General features: G+C 35.4%; 1 long non-coding RNA gene across 1 annotated transcript; it reads left to right on the top strand.

Moving 5' to 3' along the window:
• The first annotated feature begins 279 nt into the window (after nucleotides 1-279).
• LOC139141442 (uncharacterized) lies at nucleotides 280-8,849 on the top strand. The gene is made up of 3 exons (XR_011554177.1): nucleotides 280-343; nucleotides 460-508; nucleotides 8,751-8,849. It is a non-coding gene; the product is annotated as an uncharacterized lncRNA (long non-coding RNA).
• Nucleotides 8,850-9,447: the final 598 nt, after the last annotated feature.

Here is a 9,447-nt window from a genome sequence, read left to right on the forward strand (position 1 = left end):
AATGGACAGAATGTTAGAAATGTGATTTGTTTGTTACTAACATGAGACACGCTTGACACATATATTGTGAAAGTAAATCAATTGACTCTACTGTCTTTTTTATTACAGCTTGACTGTTACTGATGGAGGGTACCTAACCAAAAAGAATAAACATCCAAATTAATGGTATGTAGACCTATTGTAAGACACTATCATGATATTCAACACAAGAGTTTTCAAAAGTACTTCAGTTGACTTTGTCACAAACATTTATTAACCATTATCTGTCTTTCTTTTTATGCTGTCACAGATGGAAAGTACATGTACTTGTTACACCAAAATGTAAAGCATGTGAAAGTTCTTGGTAAGTATGTACACTTGTTAATACACTGTGTTGAGATTCAACACAGATTTTGTAAAAGTACCTCATTAACCTTCTGTCACAAATATATTAATCATTTTCTCTCTTTCTTTTCATAGGCTGTCACTGATCGTAGCTGTCTCGCCTGTTTCTGGTACAGTTTCAAATGTATGTATACATAGCATGTAGCCATTATTTTTTTTGGTTGTCCTTCTTTTTGTTGAAGCACACTCCCTCCATTGAGAGGCTGTTTATGAGGTATTATGTCACTGAGGGCAAAAGATATTCACCCAGAGAAGCTATTATGTGGACCATGTTTTGTTTGTCACAAAAATGGGTTGGGAATGAAATATTTTCACCTTATGCAAAAACTCCCAAATCATATTGAATTTTATGACTATGTAAAGAGAAATTATTCGAATATAGCTGATGATGACTGTATTTGTAGGGGTTGTGAGCTGGCCCTGAAACGTGATTACCGCTAAGATTTAATCACCTATCAATCTTCATCTAAAAGAGCACGTGTAGAGAAGATTTGTTTATTGAATGAATGTCGAGTGGTTGACAGTATATGTGGTGGTAATATCCATGAGTGTGATTGGGTTAATAGCTCTATGGTTGCAGAATGTTTTGGTATTGAGGTTAAGGAGCAAGAAACAGAAGAAGGAGAACATTTATTACTTTGCCACAACCATTATGGTATCATTTGGCACTTTATTAATGAAAGAGAAAGGTGTTATTTTTGTAACGTTAGGATTAAAGGTGGAGCTAGGTATTTTGCTACTGATATCATTGGTCAATTTGAAATCAGTCATGGTTTGTGTGAATATGGTTTGGAGGAAACTGAGAAACTGGAAGAAAAAGTTGTTTGTGAAGCATGTCGACAACGTTTGTATTCCTTGGGTTAGGCAGAGTGGTGTACTTGCAACCAGTAAGAGTCATTTGTTAAGTCTGATATCACCATATGAAAATATACAGTGCTGTTCAATAGATGATATAAAGAAATATTAATGAAAGATCAAGTAATCTTACTGACAGAACTATACATGAAGTATGTAAATATTGTAGAAATTTCTGTCAAACTAATTGAAGACAGTGTAGGTCATAAAATTGATCCTGAGATGTTCAGAAAATCACCTAAATGGCTGATAAATATTATTCAAATGACTTTCAGAGATAGTGTGTGTGTGCATACAGGCTCGAATAGATCAACAGGCACGCTCCTCTACAGAAATGGTGTAGATGTGATAGATTGCCTCCATAAACTCTATGTAGATAAAGTTTCTCATGAAAGACAACTAAATGCAGAAATTGACAAGCTAAAGTCTGTTGTTAATGATCTACGTATAAATTCTAACAATGATATATCTAAATACAGCAAGCTGAGTATAGTTGTAGATTTACTGAGAACTAAGTTGGCAGATGTAGTCCAAACCTGGTTAGAAAGAGGTCAACAAGAAGAGGTAAAGATGATTGATCCTTTGCTTTGGAATTTTATCCTTAAACTCTGTTCAAAACCAACGGATGAGAAATTGAGTGAAAGTAGGGACATTTTCACATGGGACACACATCAGCTAGAAAATGGTAGCAATAAGTCTCGTCAACTGATACTTAGGAAGCTATACATTATATGCTGTATGGCATTCTCATACAATGACAGGTGTTCATATCCATGTCATCTTATGTTTTGTGAAGTCATTGATAAACATACGGCATCTAGTAGAGAATGTATTGAGATATTGAATAACTTTGGTATGATCACTTCCAAGGATTCCCATCAACGCCTTGTAGTCCAGGTAAGTGAACAGAATTAGAGGAAAAGTCCAGTGGAAGGATGATTCCTTTGTCACTGTTTCTGTTGATAACATTGACAAGTTATCAAGTTATTCTGCGGTAACATCTCAGCCGGAGAGTAGGAGTTTTCATGGTACTTCCATACAGGCCACTGAAAGTTTGCCATACAAATGTAGTTATCTACAGAAGAGTATGTTCCGTTTTATTGTTCATCATTACCTTCTTCAGCTGGATATAGGCTTCAGGTGACTTTAGTAGGAATGACAATAACAGCTTTTATAGAGCACTTGTTGCGCACTTTAATTATGATCTTAAAGTGTGTCAAAGACAGTCTTGGAATAGCTACAGGGGAGGCTTACAATTTGGAGAACAAACTCACCCAAGCTGTAAGAGAATGTGTTGTATCAAAGTGTATTGATAACATAGGCTACTTTGAACAACTCGATCATGATTCATGTTCATTGTTCTTAAATGATGGTGACGTGTTTGTAGATTTTGAGCACAGATTTGAACAGATGAAGAATACAGCCAGGCCAGTAGGGAGTGTGGAAATGATGGTAGCATCATTCACCTTTAATTGCATTATAAAACTGTTCATAAGAGTTAATGACTACTATGTACATGTTTCTAGTTGTGGAACTAGTTCTGAACATCCTGAAGGAGTACCTGTGGTAAATCTTCTTAAGGAAGGTATGTTTTACAGATTGTTATTAACTAAAGATTGGAAACAAATTCCACATCTTTAATTTCACCGGATACATTAGAAAGTGACACTTTTACCGATATGTCAAATCTGAATAGAGATGTTAATAGTAACAACTCTAACTCAATTGTAACTTCATGGATTATATGAGACAACAGCAAGTCAAGCAAGATTCAAAAGCGGTCAAACTGAAGAAAACACAGGAAAGAACAATATCTAAGGAAAGCTTGATAGTTTTTATTCCATGAATGCACAGATTGAGACTGAAGGTAAACAATGTAATAACTATCAATTAAAGCTAGAAAACTTCTTTCTATCCAAACCAGAAGAAGAGGAAAAAGGTAAGTTGCACAAAATGCTCTTTACATATACCCTCCAGAAGTACATTGCCAATAAAATTGAGAATGTGGAAATTCTTCCTGGTATCAAGCCTTCATGATGAATGAGGAACCTCAAAATCCAGAGCAGTCATCTTTGTATTATATTGCTGTACTTGATGAACCAGCAGATAGCAAAGAAACCATGTTGAAGGTGTTAGACTATCTTCATAATTTATTCCAGGTAAGTATAAGGATACAGTATTTGGTAGTTGCTGGAGATGGTAAATCATATGATCACATGGTGAAACTGAAAGGTGAGTATGGCGATGCTTTATCATGGTTAATACCATTCATAGGAGACTGGCATGCTCTTAAAACTTTCAAGGTGTTCTCATGAAAATTTACTGGGAAGCTGGTTTGAAGGATATTGCTTCTATGTTTCACCGGGGTAGGACACTGCAGAGTGTTGCCAGTTACACAAGCTTTGACAAAACACATAACTTTCTGATACAAGTATGGGAGGCTATGTATCGCGTACAGCTACAACTTTATATTCAAGACTGCCCATCAGTGTATGATATAATTGTTGATGAAGTGAAAAATCTTGCGTCTTCCAGTAAAAGTGATCCTATTTTTGACTTTGCCAACATGAAAATCTTGTCTCCTCGTGTAGATGACATACAAACAAAATTCCAAAATTTTGCAGGCAGATTAAGTGGAAGGAATGAGACATTCCTTTTCTGGCATAGGTTCATTCATAAAGATATGTTGACATATCTTTGTCTTTTCCTTGGAATGAGAAGCAGAAATTGGAATTTAAGACTTGCAGGTTTAAAGGAAATGACTCCCCTGTTTCATTGCATGGACAGAACTCTATATCTTAGAATAATTCCACACCATTTACGAGAAGTTGCCCTCTTTCCAGAGCCCGTATTAAACCATTTTATGCAAGGCGCTTTTTCGGTTAGTTTTACTGGCAAGCAATGGTGTTCTGTTGCCCTTGACGAGGCACATGAAATGTACATAAATAGAGACATCAAAAGAATCATGAAATCAACTGAGAAAGAAGCATTATGTAAGTACATTCAGTACTTGCCATTTAGAGCCAAGGTAGTGAAAAACATTCAATGTCAGTTATTTCCAGAAAGGTACAGAGATTCAAGCTCTGTCAGTACCAGTACATCATATTGTCATATTCAGGAAGAGAACATTTTGAAGTACATAGAAAAGGTAATGACATCAGCTTTTATTGAGAAGGAAGCAAAACTGAGTCATCTTTTTTCAAAAGATGAAGCCTCTGCTGAACAGACTCGTGATTTGTTGAATTACCATGAAATTGGCAACAAAGCCTTTGAGGACTATGTAAAAGTAGTCTTCATGACAGGTAGTTCTTGTCACCAGGTTGTTAAAAGAAAGAATTTGAAAACATTTGGACCAAAAAAGGTAACAATTAGTAAACAAAAGAGGGAGATCAAGGATCAAAAGCTTGTAATATCTTGCCTTAGAAGGCAATTGGCCATAAGTAAGTGTGAAAAGAAACCTATCGAGGAACTCAGTCAATTCGTTGCAAGACCACGAGCAATTTCAACTGCAGAAGGGCTCCCAGAGAAAGGAGTCAAATCCATGGTGACCAAGGTACTACAAAACAGGTACAAGTCAGCCTACAGCAAAGATACACCTCTACATTTCAGACAAAGTGATGATCTATGTGTAATAGTGGAAGGAATGTTCATGATAAACTCAAATCCCCTTGGGTTTCACAAAACATACAGTGACTATGCAAAATTTCTGTTCAAACGATGGGTTGTACAGTATTTCAACCTATTCTGTGCAAAAGAGGTACATATAGTATTTGATGATCCAGATAGAAATGGTATCAGCCCAAAGGAGATTGAGAGAATAAGACGAGACCAAGTTAGAAATAATGTACATGTAGGGGGAGAAAAAGGTAAGTATGACAACATTAAATTGTCTGGGACCTTACCCAGAAATTGGCAAAAGTTTCTATCAGACCGAAAACAGAAGAGATTGCTTGTCAATTTACTGTCAGATGTCTTCCTAAATTCTGGTGTAGATGTACCCGCAGGTAAGTCACTGATTGTTGCAGGTGGCTTTGACATGGATCGGAGAGATCATGCATATATAGTGTCAGATGGGAAGATAGAACTTGCTGAAACGTATATTAGTAACCATGAAGAGGCAGATAGTCGTGTTTGGTTGCATTGTGAACTAACAAAGTGTACTAATGTCGTCATCTATAGTCCAGACACTGACATTTATTGGATAGTTACATTGTATGATAGGTCTACATTGTTCAATTTACATAAGGAGATCTGTGTTCATTTGAGATCTAGAGCATATGATAATTTATTCTTACACATGAATAAATTAAGCAGTGCAATGCTATCTGACATACAACTTCAGAGAATCCCAGAGAAAGAACTTTTGAAAACCATTCAAATAATATATGTTGTAAGTGGTTGTGATTACCTGTCATATTTTAGAGGACTAGGTAAAAAATCATTTTTTGATGCTTTCTATAAGAATGCAGAATTTGTCTCTAGCATGGAAGAATGTACTGTCGGTAAGTTACATGAAACTTGTGTGGAGTCTAGGGACTCAGGGTTACAGGCCTTTTATAGATTGATTGGCAGCGTGTACTTCCACAAATATGCAATAGCATTTAGCCACAATACTCCAAAGGATTTGTTCCTTAGTGTCTACTGTGATGATGCATCATCTCTAGAAAATCATAAGGCATATCTTGTACAGGTCAGAGAAAAAGTATGGGCTCGCATTGATAATGAGTCTGGCCTTATGCCGTCAGATGAAGCACTAAGATATCATTGGTATAGGTGCTGTTGGGTAAGCAATCTATGGAGTCAGGCAAATACCAGTACCAGTAAAGTTGAAGTAATACCCCTGACTGAATGGGGATGGGTATACAATGATGGTAAGCTTGATATTCTGTTGGATACAAATGAGAACCTTATAACTATTGAACAGTTTGTGAGGGCACTGAGACATGGATGTGGGTGTCAGAAATCCCATTGTAAAACCAGAATATGTCAGTGTAGGAGAATGGGCAAACAATGTACTTTATCCTGTAGATGTGAAGGATGTGAAAACCAGAACAAAATTGACAATGTATTTAGAGAGGGTGAAACAGAAACTGAAAATGGATTGATGATGAAGTCATTGAAGCTATAAGCAATGATTCTATATGCAATAAGAGGGATTATAGTGATGCTTACATCCTCACAGAAATTAATGACGATGAGTTGAGTGAGGACGAACTCTTAGAAATAGAAAGAGCAGAAATCCTTGCAGCTGAAAATGAAATTCTTGAAGAAGCACATGATATCTAATAAATGGTTAATTCGAACATTTAGCGAGAAAAAATGCACGGATGTGATTGTGCATGTTTTGTATGCACGTTGTTAACTTTGCAGTGATAAAACAAGTAGATGGCTGATTTGCATAACTTATATAACTTTTACAAGATAAAATGTAAGAAAAAAAGAAAAAGTATCTAAAATTTCATATTAAGTATTGTTTTAATCATTGCTTATTACCTAATAATAAATTAATAAATGAGAAAGTAATTGGAAAACAAGACTCTCTTTGAGTTAGAATGCGTCCCGGGGACATATTCCGGCACTCAAACTACTACAATTCTTTTCTGATCTACCGCTTGAGAATAAGGTTCATTTGAAAGATCTTGGTGTAAGAAAAATTTTCACTGTCATAGTTTTTTGAAGATTTGAAGATTGAAAATTTTATTATTCTCCATAGAAGTTAACACAGTGATGGTGAAACTTGAGTAATTTGTTTCTCTAATAGGAAAATTTGCACAGTGACACCTGATTTTATTTGTCATTTCGACAGAGAATGATTGAAAGAGTCCTTGAGGAAAGTTTGCGCAAAACTTTCTCTTTCACTTTTGAGTTGCATATTAGTGTTAGAAAGTAAATTTGTCACAATTTATTTTACAGTACCAATACTCGCACAATGGCCCCTATTGTAATTACATAAGGCCAAAAAATGTGCAGCAGTATAAAACTTTATATCTGAATGACGCAATTGCTAGAGCAGTAGATTGACAACAAGGGGATGGTTGCATGGTTGCATAGCATGTCTGTGTCTTAGATGTTATTTGAACAAGACTTGATTCCTCAAAATTCCTTTTAAATTATGAAATAATATTGAAATAAATACAAAATCAATGGAAGCATGATATTGCTATTAATAGACTTATTTGTTATTGCATTTGGATGTGAAGCATTATTTCTCTCTTCAGTATCTTTGTAGAGAGTTTTCATGTTGATTGGCTGGCTGACAGTGTGCAAATACAAGATATAGAAAAGTCCATAAGCACATACTAAAACAGAGAATTATTCCCAAACATTTAAGAGACAAAGGTGGTCCACTGTTCTCTGAATGTCTCCCAATGTGATACAATACCTTAAAAAACACAGTCCCCTTATGACTCATCGTAGCCATTCCAATGACTATTTACTTTAGCCTAACCTCTACACATGGTTGAAGATACATGTGAATGTGTACATACATTATCTTTCAAGACTTCACCAGAAGATCTACATATGAATAGCTGATAGGGTTAACATAGCTTTTGTTACTTCAAGTACATGAACATAAATCAGAACAGTTACATCCTAGACTAGAGATAATCTATATAGAGACTGTCAAGTATTGAAGTCCAAACTGTATGAGACCTGACTGTCCAGTACTTAGGGGTACCTAAACCAGTGAGGCAAAATTTAGAAGATGGACAAGTCTGGAAGACAACACATTTAACTAATCTAGGTTGAAGACCTGACTAACCAGACCTGACTGTCCAGTGTTCAAGGATTTATGCTTGTGCTTTGATCAATGCATTAACAAATGAGATTGTCCAGTCCAGAAGACTACACTGTGTAACAGGCTGAAGACCTGACTGTCCAGTGTTCAGGGATTTAGGCCTGTGTTTAGATCAGTGTAGTCACAATTATGAGACTGTCTACTCCGGAAGACAACACTATGTACCTGACCAGGCTGAAGACCTGACTGTCCAGTGTTCAGGGATTTAGGCCTGTGCTCAGATCATTGTAGAGGATATGATAGTCTAAAAGGGCAATGCTGTAGAGAAAACAGGCTGAAGTTCATTCCAAGCATGGGTCTATTTGGAGTTCAGATGTGCAGTAAGTTAATGAGATAAAAGTCATGTTATGGACAATGAAAGCATGCTGACATTAAGTATGGAGATTCTGTAAAACAGCTTATATTCATGAATGTTCGGAGATAGAGAATAATCATTTGCATTTTACAACAGAATACCTGCAACTGATATATGTCAACATATAATACATGTCGGAATTGACTCAACAACAGTGAAGAGCCTTTCCAAAGAGTGTCATTCAATATAAAGATACAAGCATTACAGAGACATAATAATTGAGTGATAACCTTGTGAATAATCAAGCACTTTTAAAACATATCTTTAATCATAAACAGTAGTGATTTAATTAATGTGAAATTTGCTGCTTTTTAATATGCATGTATACTAACAAGCAGTGTGAATTTTTTCTTTCAGAATCAACACTACATGTACTGACGGCCAGTGGGAGTGGTGCATTAGAAGACATTAGATTCAATTTTAAAGTTTCATATTGATATGTTATTATAAAAACAATTATTGTCATTAAAGCCATTAATCATCATTAAAATCTAGTCTTGCTTTAGTTTTATGAATTTTAATTGAAAATTAACATCACTCATGAAGTTCAATTTAAGCAGATGCTTATTGCATCAAATTGTGAAAGGCTTTAGGTGACTCTGCATAACCTCAGTAATTAGATCTGTACAATTGGCCTAATCAATAATTGTAATATATTCAAACTCAGAAAAAGGTATAGCCTTAAATCACATTGTGTTAAATATATTTTTTTATTTGTGGCTCAATATGCAAGTTTGCATTTCAAGAGTGATTGGTGACAGTCATAATTATAAAAACAATTCAACCCAGAAAAAGTTAAAGCCCTGAAGCAGTAATTGTGATAAAATTTCTGGGTCATTATGCAAGTGTACACTTCAAAAATAATCGATGACAATCGGTAATAATTCAGTTATAAGTTATACATTCGAATTCCTTACTCTAGAGATACAAGGCTAAGTGAATCGCTTCGTTTTTTATATTTAATTTTCTGCACTTGCATGGCGGAGATAACTTTCTCAAGCGCAAAAAGTTCAGGATGAAGTTCTTTGAGAAACACTACAATGAGTACTGTCGC

This window comes from Ptychodera flava, chromosome 10 (genome assembly GCF_041260155.1).
Source record: "Ptychodera flava strain L36383 chromosome 10, AS_Pfla_20210202, whole genome shotgun sequence".
Lineage (NCBI taxonomy): Eukaryota > Metazoa > Hemichordata > Enteropneusta > Ptychoderidae > Ptychodera > Ptychodera flava.